The sequence below is a fragment of the Bubalus bubalis genome, chromosome 16, assembly GCF_019923935.1.
Source record: "Bubalus bubalis isolate 160015118507 breed Murrah chromosome 16, NDDB_SH_1, whole genome shotgun sequence".
Lineage (NCBI taxonomy): Eukaryota > Metazoa > Chordata > Mammalia > Artiodactyla > Bovidae > Bubalus > Bubalus bubalis.
In genome coordinates this window covers 51,426,405-51,443,590 of record NC_059172.1, presented here as the reverse complement: position 1 = coordinate 51,443,590, position 17,186 = coordinate 51,426,405, and the positions used below count along the sequence as shown (strand labels likewise).

General features: G+C 45.0%; 1 long non-coding RNA gene across 1 annotated transcript; it reads right to left on the bottom strand.

Annotated features, from left to right (window-relative positions):
* Window positions 1-7,320: 7,320 nt before the first annotated feature.
* On the bottom strand, window positions 7,321-9,242 carry LOC123329629. The gene is made up of 2 exons (XR_006545161.1): window positions 9,193-9,242; window positions 7,321-7,420 (listed from the first exon to the last, which is right to left on the bottom strand). It is a non-coding gene; the product is annotated as an uncharacterized LOC123329629 (long non-coding RNA).
* Between the last annotated feature and the right edge of the window lie 7,944 nt (window positions 9,243-17,186).

The window sequence follows — 17,186 nt, the reverse complement described above, 5'->3', positions numbered from 1 at the left end:
CAAAGAAAGCAAAACTCACATGGGATCTTGAACAGTGGGCAAGGTTTACATAGATGAAAAATAAGTGGGAAAAGTGTTTCAGACAAGGAGGGTGATACAAACAAAACATAAGGATGAGCAAGTTCAAGGCGTGTTATATTGTTGAAGAGTAGAGAATATTTGGGGTTGGGGCAGATGGTATTATCCATGAATGAAAGTTTTGTGTGCTCATCTGTTTTATCAGAGATGTTTGATGTGAAGAAGGAAATGGCAACCCACTCCAGTGTTCTTGCTTGGGAAATCCTATGGACAGAGGAGCCTCGTGGGCTATATCCATGGAGTTGCAAAAGAATCAGACACAACTTAGCAGCTAAGACCATGCCAAAAATATTTTCAAGAGTAAAGGATATTTTCTTACCTCTGTTGTTGCTTTGAAAATAACATGAAAAAAGATAAAATTATTATGCCCAAATATTGTTAATAAAAGACAAAATGAAAGTTATTATATATCCAGGGTTTCTCTGGGAGAGAGACATTATATATTGGCTTCTAATTTAAAATTGTTCATTTTATCAAACATGATTTGGTTGGCTTTTTATAGTTTACATAAAACAAAGTTGATTTTCCTCAATTCTGTGATTCAGATATTTCCCACATTGAGCAAATAATGAAATTTGAATTTATAAAAAAGAAAGGTGTTTAAAGAATGTCTACTCTTCAGAGGTGTTCTGGAAGAAAAGAGTGAGAGATAAGGTTGAAAATGTAGATTATAGCCTCACTGATATCAGGCTCAGGAGCTGGGACCTTCTCTTGTAAACTCAAAATATTCACTCTGTTGTCTGGGAGTTATCGATGGATTTTAAAACCTTCTCTGATAAATTTTCAAACTGGTTGCCTCTGTCATGTCCCCCTATCTTAAGTTTTTCTGGAGTTCACATCGAGGGGTAGGTGTTCCTCTGACAAAGACATTCATTTATCTATATGGAGAATGCCCATGTCTAAGGGATGGGGGAAGAAGGAAAGCCTATGAAAAAGTCAGGGACTTCCCTGGTTGTCCAGTGGGTAAAATGCTGCCCTCCCAATGCAGGGTGCCTAGGTTCCATCTTTGGTCAGGGAATTAGATCCCATATGCCGCAACTAAGGACTTGCATGCTACAACTAAAGATCTTGTGTGCCACAGCTAAGACCTGGTGCAACCAGATAAATATATCTTTTTTAAGTCAAAGAATGACTGACCGGGGAATTGGGTTACTGTCAAGTCACCAAAGCTCAGAAGTAGAGAGTTTGAAGAAAGTGAGGAGAAAAGGAGATCATGGGTGTGATCATGGGTGTTAAGATGCAACAGAGAAGAAAAGGAGACTTCAGACCAAGAGGAATTTGATGGTTGAATTTGATCTCAGAGAACAAACACATTTCCGTAATGCAGTGGGACAGCAGCCCTATTGCAGGGGAATAATGAGCAAAAGGAGAGATGATGGTCACCGTAGCACAGGCTGCCCATTTTACAAGGTCAGTGGCCAAAGCAGAGGAAAATGAAAATACTAGTAACAGGGGCAGAGAAATAACCCAAAATTCTGGTTTCTCAAAGTGGGCTAAACATTCTTGAAGATGTAGCTTATAGACAGAAGAATAAACTGAAGAAATTGGAAAGAAAAGATGTAGCAACTTTTTGTTGCAAAGACAGAAGGGAGCTCTGCCAGTCCACTGGGATAGTATAGCATCATATTCTAATGATACCTGGATGAGAACAACTTTTAAAAACCGGCTCTTTTCATTGGTGCATTTACTACCTCCTTCCCATACCCTCCCTGCTCCCCCCCAACTCAGTTCTCTACCCTTAAACGCGAAAGTCCATATTATCCTTAAGCTCACCTCGATGTTGACTGGATGGCAATGACTGTTCATTTATCTTTGGAACCATCTTTTTCCTCAAGCAGGTGAACACATTGCTGTCTTTACAACACTGTAAAGAGATTTCTATTTGGCTGTTTTTCTTCAGATTTCTATCTTCACGACTTAGGACTTTTGGATTACTGAGGTTTTTCTTCTTTTCTTTCATAAAAATGAATGAATGAATGAATAGTTGAGACAAAAATGTGCCCACTCAGGAACATATATGTATATGTGTGCATATATGTACATCTGAAACACAATAACATCTCTGGTAAATATTAGGGTTGGGTTGAGTAAAGTAAAAAAGTAAATTAAAGAAAAAGTAAGTAAAGAAATTGGAAAGAATAAAAAGTAAAGGAAAGAATCTTACTTCTTTACTAAAGAAGAGTAAAGTCATAGGCCCTGTTGTCAGACAAATTCACTCTTTAGGGAAGAAGTTAGATTTGCACTCAGTTCATCTCTGATAAGGAGAAGGCAATGGCACCCCACTCCAGTACTCTTGCCTGGAGAATCCCAAGGACGGCGGAGCCTGATGAGCTGCCATCTATGGGGTCGCACAGAGTCGGACACGACTCAAGCGACTTAGCAGCAGCAGCATCTCTGATAGGAGTAGGACAATGACAGAAATATGTACAGGTGCTTTAGTAATAGAGAAGAGGGGCACCCAGCCCTCCTGGGAGTCTGGAGAAACATTTCCTGGAGTGGGTGATGCTTAAGCGTTTAGGATCGATTGTAGGATAATAGAGAGCAGGGACTTCCCTCGTGGTCCAGTGGTTAAGACCCCAGGCTTCCACTGCAGGATACACGGATTCCATCCCTGGCGGGGAACTAGGATCCTGTGTTCGACTTGGCATAGCCATAAAAGAAAGAGAGAGAGAGTACAGGCAAAGAAAAGTGGGGAGAACCTTTTAGGCAGAGCAAACCTAAGCAAAGTGACAGGGGCCAAAGAAAGTGTGGTTTTCATAGGAAGCATTAAGGGTTTTAGAATTACACAAGTGAAATATGAGCGGGGGTTTGAAGGAGATAAGATGTCTTGGTAGGTACACTTGATAAGGTTACGAGGGACCTTATGTACATGCTAAGATCCTTAGACTTTATTCTAAGGGCAAGGGAAGGCTATTGAGGAATTTGAGCAAGGTAATGTCATAATCATATTTATGTGCAGATCTAGTCTGGTTGCAAATGATTGCATCAAGAAAGTAGTCCAATTAGAAGTGTCTGTTTTCAGTTTACCAAAAAATCAATATCAGCTTACACAAATATGTGATGGTATTTTTCATGCAATAAGAAGCCCAGAGAAAAAGTGGTTCCTGGCATTGGTTTAGGCAGTTGAAGACCCAGGGTCGTTTCCACTACACTATCCTCTCCAGTTTTGCCTTTGATCCTCACGCTGCTACTTTGTGGTCATGAGAAGGTTGTTCCAGCTCACATATCAAGTTCATGTTCAAGGTGGAGAGAAGGGGAATGTGGTGGTGCCAGTGCTGTCTGTCCCTTTTTAAGGAAGCCTAGGTTTTCCAGAAGCTTCCCAGGACACTTGCCTTCCTGTGTCATTGACCAGAGCTGGGAAGACCCACCACTGGCTGCAAAGGAGGCTGAAAAAAGTATTTATTCTTTTCAGCTTCCATAATACGTAAGGGCACGGAAAGAGGGCATTTGAAATGAGTGTTGAAGTAGCCAACCTACAGTGTGTGCCACAGAGGTTTGTCTCTATCGGAGGCTTGGAGATTAGACTGCTTTCCATTAATAGCAACCTGTGCCAGGCAGTAGAGGTGGCAAAATACCCAACCCCAAGAAAAGCAGTGGCTTCCCTGGTGGCTCAGTGGTTAAGAGTCCACCTGCCGGTGCAGGGGACATGGGTTCCGTCCCTCGCCTGGGAAGATCCCACATACCCTGGGGCAACTAAGCCCATGAACCGTAGGCTGCTGAGCCACTGTGCCCCCACTGGAGGGTAGCCCGTGCTCACCACAACTAGAGAAAGCCCATGTGCAGCACAACCAAAAATTTTAAAAATAAAAACAATGATTCTTAGAAAAAAGCAAAGAGGTGGACACGTCTCTTAGCTGTTAGACGAGACAAAGCCAGATGGGGAAGGGCAGTGTCTCGTGGCCGTTGAAGGAACAGGAACTTTCTGGGGTAAGGGAAGTGAGGGACTTGGACCAAGTCCTTTAAATCTGAATTCTTTCCTCCCACAGGGATTGTGTCTGGGCTGCTATCTCTGCTCATCCTGTGTCCAAGTCTTGCTGTGTTTTAGAATTACCGTGGGGTTTTGGAGACTCAGTAACTGCTACTTAACTAAAGTAACATGTGTGGAATTATTGCAGTTCACTATTCTTGAGGTTCAGTTCTGCAACTGTTACACCCACAGAATTTGCGTGGGATTCCACCTACCATATTAATCAGCGTGATCGTTTTCCCTCCCACCCATTTCTACTTCTTGATCATTCCCAAGAACTGCTCTAAAAGAACCCCAGTGTCTACCTTGACAAATAAACCTCACTTCCCTTCGATCATTCCTCCTCAGCTTCTGAATTCCTCTGACAGTATAATAAATAGATCCAATAAGATAAAATTATTGCATTCATTTCCTTTAGGCTGATTTATCTTGGGAAGCACCTCCTCTGTCTTGTCTATGTCACACCAGGATGATAGCTGTTATGAAAATCCAAAGATAAATGGCTCAAAACGTCGGCAGCCAAATTCCAGAATTTATCTCACTTGTGCAAACCGAATGATCAATCTCCAGTTTGATGAGTCGTTCTGGGAAGACCAAGCATTAATGCTGGGAAGGTGGAGTGTGTGCTGCCTGCAGGAAGCAGGGAGGTTCCATGGGAGGAACTGAGTCACAGGGCCTCTGGAGTGTGACATCTCAGTGGTAACATCATCACGAAAGAGGAGAAGGGGTCTCTGTCACCAGGGAAGTGAGGTGCTGGTCTGGGAACATTAGAAGCAGCAGTTCTGGAGGCAGGGAAGCAAGCTGTAAGGGAAGGGGGCATTGTCAACACGCCCTGTTGTCTTGAGTTCCCTCAGTGATGGACCTCTGAACTGGACATGCTCCCTGCCCTGTGTCCTCAAGGACCACCCAGAATAGCTGGGAGCTAGTATATACTTTCGGAGAAGGCAATGGCACCCCACTCCAGTACTCTTGCCTGGAAAATCCCATGGACGGAGGAGCCTGGTAGGCTGCAGTCCATGGGGTCGCTAGGAGTCAGACACGACTGAGCGACTTCACTTTCATTTTTCACTTTCATGCATTGGAGAAGGAAATGGCAACCCACTCCAGTGTTCTTGCCTGGAGAATCCCAGGGACAGGAGAACCTGGTGGGCTGCCGTCTCTGGGGTCGCACAGAGTCGGACACGATTGAAGTGACTTAGCAGCAGCAGCAGCAGCAGTATATACTTGGGCTTCCCTGGTAGCTCAGCTGGTAAAGAATCCACCTGCAATGCAGGAGACCCCAGTTTGATTCCTGGGTCAGGAAAATCCCCTGGAGAAGGGATGGGATACCCCCTCCAGTAGTCATGGGCTTCCCCGGTGGCTCAGATGGTAAAAATCTGCCTGCAATGCGGAATACCTGTGTTCGATACCTGGGTTGGGAAGATCCCCTGGAGGAGGATGTGGTAACCCACTCCAGTATTCCTGCCTGGAGAATCTCCATGGACAGAAGTGCCTGGCAGGCTACAGTCCATGGGGTCACAAAGAGTCAGTCAGTCTGACTGAGTGACTAAGCACAGCGCAGCACAGTGTGTACTTAATGATTCTCTCTTTTTCTCTATATGAGTGGCCCTAACGCAGGGTGTGCGTGCGCTCAGTCGTGTCTGACTCTGTGACCCCATGCTCCATAGCCTGCCAGGCTCTTCCGTCCATGGAATTTTCCAGGCAAGAATACTGGAATACTGGAGGAGAATTCCTCCTTCAGGGGATCTTCCTGACTCAGGGGTCAAACCCATGGCTGAGCCACTGGGGAAGCCCCCTATGCTAGGGAATGGAGCGGAAAGGTTAGCTATCCAAAGGCAAGACTCACAAAAGATACTAAACTTGAATGAAATGGATTTTCCTTCTCAGCCATGTGCTCCTAGCTGAAAGAGGGCATCTGTGTGAATCACAGTTGTTCTGACCATTTGAATGTCACTCCTCTGTGCTTTATTATTTTTTTAATAACTATTTTTTAGGCCACTCTGTGCTTCATGCAGGAGCTTAGTTCCCCAACCAGGTATTGAATCCATGCCCCCTGCATTGGGAGAACGGAGTCTTAGCCAGGGACCGCCAGGGAAATCCCTCCTCCATGCTTTAAATTAAGAATGGAAAAGCATACAGCAGGCACTTTAAATTAAGAATGGAAACGCATACAGCAGACACTCAGAGCTGCTGTGTCACCACCTTTTTCTCCACTTAGCACAGATGCATGGCTTTTCCTACAGGCACAAAGCCAAGGGCCTGTGTGTTGTATGGCAGCAGTCCCCAACCTTTTTTGGCCCAGGGATTGGTTTCATGGAAGACCAATTTTCCACAGGTGGGGGTGGGGGCGGTTCAGGAGGTAATAGGAGCGATGGGAAGTGGCAGATGAAGTTTCGCTTGCTTGCCAGCTGCTCACGCGTGCTTTGCAGCCTGGTTCTTAATAGGCAGCGGACGGCACAGACCCTTGGTCCCCGCGAATGGGGACTCTTGTTGTGGTGGACAGAACTCTGGACTTGATAATAGTTATCAAAGGTCCCACTTACTGAGCATATTCTGTGTGCTAGTGACGTGGTGGAAGCTATCATCTTTCCCACTTGCTTCTAAAGACAGAGGCTTGGAGACCCTGATTAACTTGCTCAAAATCATGGCATTTGTAAGAGGAAGACTTGGCATATTGGAGCCCTGTTTCAGGTGGCTCCAAGACCATGTTTTCTAGTCTTGTAACACTCTGTGTCTCAGAAACCAGAAGAGTTCATTTGGGTTTCCAGCTCTGCTACTTCCCGAGTATTTCCTCTCTCTGGCCTTAGTTTATTCATCTGTCAAATGGGGGTGGGGTGGGGTAGGGATGGTTAGGCCAGGTGTTTCCTGACATTTCTATTAACTCTCAAGTTTTGTGCACTCTGTCCTTAAGCAAGATTTTCATCAGCATAGTCTTAATCAATCTAGATGTAGGGGGAAAGATAAGAGAAATTCTTTAAAAAAATTTTTTTTTTTTTTTATTTTTGGCTGTGCTGGGTCTTCATTGCTGTATGGGCTTTCTCTGGTTGTGACCAGTGGGGGCTACTCTCTAGTTAAGGTGCCCAGGCTTCTCATTGTGGTGGCTTCTCTTGTTGCAGAGCACGGATACTAGGGCTCTCAGGCTTCAGTCGTTGCAACTCAGGGCTCAGTTGCACTGTGGCGTGTGGGATCTTAGTTCCCAGACCAGGGATCGAACCTGTGTCCCCTGAACTGGCAGGTGGATTCTCAACCACTGGACCACCAGGGAAGTCCCAAGAGAAATTTCATTTATTTAATTGCTAGCAATGGAGTGCCTCCATGGGGATACAGCAGAGGCCAAGCTGTCATGGTCTGGCCTTTGGAATGTAGCAGTAGAGCCTGGAAAACAGACATGGAATATGTTACAAGCATTGAGTGTTATGCAGAAAGATAACAGTGTATGAGACACTGCTGAGGCTAATTCACGTGAACCCGATCCAGTCAGTTCCATGAATGTCTGCATGTTTCCCAAAGCCAGCATGTGTTAGAGTTTTCACAGCACAGTGTAACAGGCACACTATGCTGTCTTCAGTTCCTATTATTCTGTCCTTTTTTTTTTTTTCCTATTCTTTTTTTCTCACGTAACCTAGTTTCAGGGGGTAGTTGTGGGAAAAGCATGAAGCATTGTACTGTGTCAGCCTCAAGAGGGACGAGGGAAGATGGCAACAAGGAGGAAGGGAGGGAGGGAGCAGGGCTGGAAAGCAGTGTTAGGGGAATGGAATAGGTCAAATCCATGGGTTATGGCTTAAGAACATCTTTCAATTACTCAGTGCAATAGAAAGGGTATGTAAGGCTAGAAGGGAGAGAAGACAAGAAACACAGATTCATAGTATCTCTGATTTGGAAGCAACCCAATAAAACATGGGCTCCGACCTCCTCTAATTACTTGAATCCCATCTACAATATCCCAGCGAGGCTTTCTAACTTGAAAGCTTTCTTTGGAGGTAACTGTCTACCTCCCAAGGCAGGCCATTGGACTGGGGGCACCGCTCAGGCTCAGGGGAGGGGCCCTTCTTTCAGTTGAGCTGATTTTTTTTTTTTTAATCTTCTATTGTCTGGCTTTAATTTGGCCCTTCTGGATTTCGTTAAGTTGATTCCGGTTTTGTTTCTCATTTCCTTTGAGTCCTTCAAGTATTTCAAAGTAGCTACCATGTTCCCCTATGGCTTCACTACTGTGCACCAGAAACCCAACCTTGATTTTTTTTTAATTAAACATGATTTGTAAGCTTTTGATTCTCTGCCCCAGCCTCGTTGTCCTCTGGAAGCACTTCACTTGGTTGTTGTTTAGTCGCTCAGTCGAGTCTTTTGCTACCCCATGGACTATAGGACTGTAGCCCACCAGGCTCCTCTGTCCATGGAATTTCCCAGGCAAGAATACTGAAGTGGGTTGCTATTTCCTTTTTCAGGAAATTTCTGGGCCCAAGGATGGAACCTGTGTCTTCTGCATTGCAGGCAGATTTTTTACACTGTGCCAACAGGGACTCTTGTTGGTGGTGACCTCTTAAAAAGTGGAACCCCAAGAACTGAGCACCATATTCCTGGGAAACCAGCTGAAGAGTAGAGCAGGCATTCAGACATTTGAACATGGATGGAGCCCAAGGTCAACTTCATCTTTTTTGCAGCTGCTTTACTCTTTTGACTCAGATAGTAAAGAATCTGCCCGCAATGCAGGAGATGTGAGAGATACAGGTTTGATCCCTGGGGTTGGGATGATCCCCTGGAGGAGGAAATGGCAACCGTTTCCAATATTCTTGCCTGGAGAATCCTATGGACAGAGGAATCTGGTGGGCTGCGGTCCATAGGGTCACAAAGAGTCGGATACGAATGAAGCAACCTAGTATGCACACACCAGCTTATTTAGAGTGAATTAAATTCACATACCCACTCCAGTACTGCCGGGGTCCAGCCCCGGCTGATCCAGGGTATTCGAAGGAGAGACGGCGTAGGCGAGGGTCAGGAAACAACTGCTTAATTAAACGTTAATTAAGGATATAAAGAATAATAGAATGAGGATAGCTCAGTAGGAAAATTCAGTGGAGAAAAGAGGCTGAGTAGCTTGGTTTACACGGGAGACCAATAAAACTTCAAGACAAGAAGTTTGCACCACTTACGTAGTCCGCAGGCATCCTTCCGTTCTCCCGAAGGAGAGGAGACACTGAGGCCTCCCCGGTCGGATCTTAGAAGCCCAGGCATAATTAGCAAGCATGGCGGGTTCCGCACTCCAGATGGAGACTCAGCAAGAATTTGAGAGAGAGAGCGACATGGGGAGACCAAGTTTCAGTGAACAAGGCCCGCACTTTATTTTCCAAAGTAGTTTTTATACCTTAAGTTATGCATAGAGGATAATGGGGGAAGGGGTGGAGTCATGCAAGGACAGCAGTTCCTGGTCCTAATCGAAGCCAGGCTTTCAAACTTATCATATGCAAAAGTTCAGGTGATTGACATCATCTTCTGGCCAGGAGGCCTGTTAACATTTTAAGAAACTTATTTTTCTCTAAAGGTGATTATTCCAAAGTCAGGCACCAGCCTCCAAAAAAGCATTGGACAAAGCTGCATTTTACATTTCTATACACCCATTATATCAATCAATACACTGCCAAGGACACAGTAGGTAAGGAGTATGGAGACTTAGCAGCAAACATTGGCTCAATAAGTGAAAAACCCTTCACCAATACAATTTCTAATCAATATTTTAACTACTCAGAAGAATCTGTGTTTAGACAGTTTAGAACATCTCCTGCCTCTCACAGTTGGGAGGCTCTGAACAATCACATGTGGCCGGAAAAACCTATTCAGGCAGGCTAGAGGATTTCCAAAGGAGTTTGTAGGTTGAAACACTGTCACACCCAGGAATTATTAACTGGAGCTGTAAGCTAACTCTTTTTTCAGAGAGAGGTAGTGGGGGACAGCCCCCCGTAAAGTCAGAGGTGTAGGTGAAAGCACAAAGCAGAAAGTAGGCAGACTCTGGTTTTGGGGGTAGATGCTAGAGAATTTCCAGGGGGACTCCTGAGGCTCGATCCCGCCTTTGCGTATGCCGAGCCTCCTTCCTCATGACCTTTGCCACGGGCGGAGTGCCTCACGCTGGCTCCCGGCAGTGATAGAATTCCAGTTGAGCTATTCCAGATCCTGAAAGATGATGCTGTGGAAAGTGCTGCACTCAATATGCAATATGCACTCAATATGCAATATGCCGGCTCCTGGCACAGTACTCTTGCTTGGAAAATCCCATGGACGGAGGAGCCTGTTAGGCTGCAATCCATGGGGTCGCTAAGAGTCGGACACGACTGAGTGACTTCACTTTCACTTTTCACTTGCATGCATTGGAGAAGGAAATGGCAACCCACTCCAGTGGTCTTGCCTGGAGAATCCCAGGGACGGGGAAGCCTGATGGGCTGCCATCTATGGGGTCGCACAGAGTCGGACACGACTGAAGTGACTTAGCATAGCACCATCAATCAAATAGCTACAACTCTTACGAATATGCAATCATTTTGCCTATATTTCTTTATCCTGTTAGCAATGATGTACAGATACTGCTGGATGCATTATTAAAGTCTGAGTATTCACTGTGTTTTGCAAGTCCTTAAATCTATTATTGTAGTCTAATAACTGTGTCAACAAAGGTAATCAAGTTCATTTGACATTCCTTGGCTTTAGCGAAACTTTGCTGGCTGCTATTGGAAACAGCTTTGCTTTCTGAATGTTTATAAACTTGTGAAATAATCCAGTTTGGGAAATCTTCTAGAGATCAGTTCGTACTCACTGGTCTATACTTTGTAGAATCTGCTTTCTTCTCATCTTTTGAAAATTGGGGTAGTTGCCCACTTTCATTTTTGCAGAATCGTCTTTATTCTTCATAATCACACACACACATATACATATGCACACGTGAAGCCAGTGGGAGAAAGTGTTTATGAAGGAGCAGCAAACGAGCCCCAAGAGAGTTAACGGTGCATGTATTTGACAACTCAGGTTGCGGAGCGGAAGAAAACAGGAATGTGGGAGGGAGCCTCCAGCTGACACTCTGGGGATCAGGCAAGGCTCTTTAAAGGATTCTGTCTGTGCTACCACACCCAATTCAGGGCTTTGTAGGCTGATGCAAATGAAGCACTGGCCTTGGGCACAAAATCTAAGAAAGTAGCAAAAAACTCAGTAATCAAGATGAATAATATATTAGCATCAGTGCAGTATATGTTTTGAAATAATAATCATGCAAAAAAAAATTCCTGAATATCAAAACTCCAAAAGGACAAGATCAGTATGTTACAGTTTCTCTTGGTCTGTTTTTCTTAATAACAGCTCTATTGAGCTGTAACTCACATTCCGTGCAATTAACCCGTTTAAAGTGTAGACTCTAGCGGTTTTTAGTCTATTCACTGAGCTGTGCAACTGTCACCGCAACCAATTTTAAAACATTTCATCACTCCTCAAAGAAGTCTTGAACCATTAGCAGTCACTCCCCATTTCCCCCTCATCTCCCCAGTCCTGGACAACCATTAATTTACGTTCTGTCTCTATGGATTGAATTTGCTTGTTCTGGGCATTTCTTATAAGTGGAATCATACAATCTGTAGTCATTGGTGACTAGCTTCTTTCACTTGACATAATGTTTTCAAGGTTTAGAAACGTTGTGGCATGTATCAGTACTTCATTCCTTTTTATGGCTGAATTCTATTCTGTTATATGGTTATGCCACATTTTACTTATCTAATCAGTTGATAAACGTGGGTTGTTTGCAGTTTTTGGCTATTATGAAGTTTTTGTATAGGTATATGTTTTCATTTCTCTTGGGTATGTAGCTGGGTAACTGAGGAGCCTGGAGGGCTATAGTCCGTGGGGTTGCAGAAGAGTCAGATGTGACTTAATGACTGAACAACAACAATTGGCAGATCATGGAGAGCTTCCCAGGTGGTGCAGTGGTAAAGAATCTGCCTGCCAATGCAGGAGATGCAAGAAATGCGAGTTCGATCCCTGGGTGGGAAGATCTCCTGGAATAGGAAATAGCAACCTCTCCAGTATCCTTGCCTGGAAAATTTCATGGACAGATGAGCCTGTTGGGCTACAGTCCATGGGGTCGCAACAAGCTGGACACGACCGAGCATGCATGCTCACGCACAGTGGTGACTATGTAAAAGCTCTTGAGGACTGCTAGACTGTTTTCTAAAGTGGCTGCATCATCTTATACACACCAGGAATGTACGAGGATTCCAGTTTCTCCATATTTTTACCAATACTTGTTATCATCATTTTTATTATAACCATCCTAGTGGGTGTGAAGTTACCTCATTGTGGGTTTTTTAAAATTAGAGAATAATTGCTTTGCAATGTTGTGTTCGCTTCTGCCTTAGAACCACCTGAATCAGCCTTAAGTATACATATATCCCCTCCCTCGTGAACCTCCCACCCCCTCACAGTCCCACCCCTCTAGGTTGTCGCAGAGCACTGGGTTGAGCTCCCTGTGTTACACGGCAGCTTCCCACTGGCTGTCTCTTTTACATATGGTAGTGTGTATGTTGGAGAAGGCAATGGCACCCCACTCCAGTACTCTTGCCTGGAAAATCCCATGGACAGAGGAGCCTGGTAGGCTGCAGTCCATGGGGTCGCTAAGAGTCGGAGACGACTGAGCGACTTCACTTTCACTTTTCACTTTCATCCATTGGAGAAGGAAATGGCAATCCACTCCAGTGTTCTTGCCTGGAGAATCCCAGGGACGGTGGAGCCTGGTAGGCTACCATCTATGGAGTCACACAGAGTGTGACTGAAGTGACTTAGCATAGCATAGCATAGTGTATATGTTTGGAGAAGGCAATGGCACCCCACTCCAGTACTCTTGCCTGGAAAATCCCATGGATGGAGGAGCCTGGTAGGCTGCAGTCCATGGGGTCGCTAAGAGTCGGACACGACTGAAGTGACTTAGCAGCAGCAGCAGTGTATATGTTCAATGCTGCTCTTTCAGTTCGTCCCACCTTCTCTTTCCCTGCTGGGTCTACAAGTCTGTTCTCTATCTGTATCTCCATTCCTGCCCCTCAAATAGGTCCATAAGTACCATTTTTCTAGATTCCATACGTATGTGTTAAGACACGCTATTTGTTTTTCTCTTTCTGACTTACTTCACTCTGTACACCTCAGTTCAACTGACTCAAATCCATTCCTTTTTGTGACTGAGTAGTATTCCATTGTATATATGTACCACAACTTCTTTATGCATTCATCTGCTGATGGACATGTAGGTGGCCTCCATGTTCTGGCTGTTGTAACTCGTGCTGCAGCGAACACTGGGGTGTGTGTGAGTGTTAGTCGCTCAGTCATCTGCCTCTTTGTGCCCCATGGAGTGTAACCCACCAGGCTTCTCTGGCCATGGGATTTTCCTGGCAAGAATACTGAAGTGGGTTGCCATTTCCTTCTCCAGGGGATCTTCCTGACCCCGGGATTGATCCATAGTGGCTGTATCAATTTACATTCTCACCAGCTGTGCAAGAGGAACCCTAACCCTAACCCTTTTCACCACATCCTCTCCAGCATTTACTGTTTGTAGATTTTTTTGATGATGGCCATTCTGAGCACTCTGAGGTGATATCTCACTGTAGTTTTGCTTTTCATTGTGATTTTGATTTTATTTCCCTGATGGCTTATGATGTTGAGTACCTTTTAATATAGTTATTGGCTGTTTGTATGTCTCCTATGGAGATATGTCTATTCAGGATCCTTTGCTAATTTTAAAATTGTTTCTTTTTTATTATTGAATTGCAGGAGCTCTTTATATATTCTATATACAAGTCCCTTATCAGACATATGAATTATGAAACATTTCTCCAATTCTTTGGATTTTCTTTTTACTTTCTTTAGAGTGTCCTTTGAAGCACAAAAAGCTTTCAGTTTTTATCATGTCCAATTTATTTGTCTCTTATTGCTTGTGCTTTTGGTGTCATATCTAAGAAACCATTGCCTAATTCAAGGTCACAAAGATTTATGCCTTTGTTTTCCTCTGAGGTTTTTAAAAGTTTCACTCTTACATTTATTTCTTTGCTCCTCGCGGTCTATTTTTAAAAAACCAAATTGTGTGACATTTAAGTCTCAGAGACTCTTCCTCCCTCAAACTTCATTTTAAAGTTGAGATTAGGAGAAAAAGAGTTTAACAGAGTTCTTCTTTACTAGTGCCTCAAGGTATTGGGATTTTATAAGACAAAGATGTACAAGACACCTCCAGACACTTTATTAGTATTTTAAGGTGTTACAACCTGGAAATTTTGAGTGCTAGACTGATGGACTCTGCAGGTGGTCTGAGGTGTAAAGAGCGTAAGAGGCTACTGTCTGTTGTCGTCTGAACTTCCCACCCGCTCTGTTCTCTGCCTTCTGTCCTCTCCCTCCTCTGGGAGGAACCTCTGGCCTGAGATCCCTTTCATGATCTTAGTCCCTCCTTTCCATGTAGCTGCTTTCACACACTAGCCCTCCCCACTTAACTTCCTAGCCCTCATACCTGCTTGTCCGCCCCACCTCCCTCCTGATTCTGTGACTGAAGGCAGCCTAGTTTTCACAGAGTCCCCACCCCTTTTTTTACGGATCAGGATAATGATCAGCTCTGCGTGCTCCCATGCGAGCCCCTCACTCCCTCCTCCTCTGCCTGCCTTTCTTGGAGCTAATCTGTACATACCTCAGGTTGTGTCTTCTTTTTTCCTTTTTTTCTTTCCCTATAGACAGAACTTATGAGGTTTCCATGGAAACTCCTGGCCAGAGGTAGGGGACTTTTGGACAGGGGTGAGATGATGGAGCTTTGCTCATTTCTGTGGGGCTTCCTCACCTCCTCTCCTCTCCCTCCCCAATTCTTCCCTGGGCAGCTCTTGGATCTGGTTTTACGTGACGCTCTAGGAGCCCAGAGCCTTGTGCCTTAGGACTGAACAGATGGTGGTGACAGTGGCCCTGAAAGTTGCAGCTCCAGGAGGAGACTGTTTCTGGGTGATTGTCTGGCAGTTTCAGAAAAACCTGAATCTGGTGTGTTTCACAGGAAAAGGGCAGGTTCTTAGCGATAGTCCAGGTTCTCCCTATCATAATGTCATAAAGCAAGTCCCATTTAGAAGAGTTAGGTCCCACATCACCACCATTCTGTTCATGTTTTTAAAAATATTTAATTAATGTATTTATTATGGCTGCATTGGATCTTTATTGCTGGGCACCGACTTTCTCTAGCTGTGGCAAGTGGGCGCTACTAACTCCCTAGTTGCATTGCTCAGGCTTCTTGCAGTGGCTTCCTCTTGTTTCAGGGCACAGACCCTAAGGCACTTGGGCTTCAGTAGTTACAGCTCGTGGGCTCTAGAGCTTGGGCTCAGTAGTTGTGGCACACAAGCTTGGTTGCTCACGACATGTGGGATCTTCCCAAACCAGGAATCGAACCGGCGTCCCTTGTGTTGCGAGATGGATTCTTAACCACTGGACCACCAGGGAAGCCCCATTGTGTTCAGGTTATTGCACAGACCAACAGACCTTCTAAAGGTTCACACAGTCATTCCTGTACCTTTTGATGGCTCTGCATGCAGTTTGACACTTAAGCTAATTTACCTGGGTTCCTTTCTCTGTATAGGCTAAGGTCTTCTTGAAATCCTAAGGTGGGGTTGGAGTTTGGGTGATGATACCTGGCTTGATCAAACCTTGAACTGTGATTAAGAATCTAGTCCTCTGGGAGACTAGATTTTTTTTTTTTAATGGGCTATTTTGAGTAGGAGCCATATAGGTCAATCCTCAGTATCCACTGTTCTCCCACAGATATAGGGCAAATTCAGATGAATATGTGGCTTGGGATGGGATGGGGCCTTGTCCTTGGTATTGGATAGCCCTTGCGCAAAAGGTGTCTACAGTGCTTCTCTCTAAAATCTCTGCCTCAGAGATGCCAGTCTTTGCTTTGGTTAGATCTGAGGTCCAGAGTTGGGGGAAAACCTGACCCAATCCTTGAGTAGATTACCTCAGCCTCTAACTCGGGCCTTACACCCCAGAGATTTAGGGTCATTCTTTTAGTGTCCTGGGCCAAGCCTGGCACCCCAGGAAGATGTTGAGATTCTTGCATGCTGGGCCTGTATATGAATGCCAAGTCTTAGGCATTCACAAAAAAAACAACATGCAGGAGATTTTGGAGAGGGAAATGGCAACCCACTCCAGTATTCTTGCCTAGAGAATCCTGTGGATGGAGGAGCCTGGTGGGCTGCTGTCCATAGGGTCACACAGAGTTGGATACGACTGAAGTGACTTGGCATGCATGCATGCATTGGAGAACGAAATGGCAACCCACTCCAGTATTTTTGCCTGGAGAATCCCAGGGACAGAGGAGCCTGGTGGGCTGCTGTCTATGGGGTCACAGAGTCGGACATGACTGCAACTTAGCAGCAGCAGCTGGAGATTTTGGGGTACAGAGGTTCTAATGTGTAACTAGCGCTCGTGCTTAGTCACTCAGTCATGCCCAACTCTTTGTGACCCGTGGACTGCAGCCTGCCAGGCTCCTCTGTCCATGATTCTCCAGGCAAGAATACTGGAGTGAGTAGCCATTCCCTTCTCCAAGGGATCTCCCCGACCCAGGGATCAAACCCAGGTTTCCTGCATGGCAGGGGGATTCTTTACCATCTGAGCTACCAGGGAAGCCCAGCATGTGGCGAAGATGTATTAAACATGTATTAAAGGTTGCCACAGGGTTGTGGAGTTACTATAAATATTCACAAAAGCCAGACCTGCTTTGAACATGATCTTGGACCAGACACATAAACATAACCACCACCTCTCAGGACTACGATACTTTTTAAAGGATAAAAAAAAAAAAAAAAAACCCACTCCATTCTTGAAAAAGAACTGCTGATTTAATGTAACCTGTTCGTTCACAGAGGAAGTAAAGAGGGGCTCAGAGAGAAAGAAAGAGTGCGATGGTGACTGGCCGGAAGTCACAGACTAGACCTGGAGGCTTGGGGCAGAATCAGTGCTGGTGTTGGAACCCAGTGCTCTGCTTGGGGTGGGGGGCCAGGCATTCCTGGTGCAAAGGGAGCTTCCTCTGACCAGCACCCGGCAGTGCTCACTCAGGGCCTGAGAAAGAAACTACACGTGAAAAGTAAAACTTGGGTGGTTCCACCTT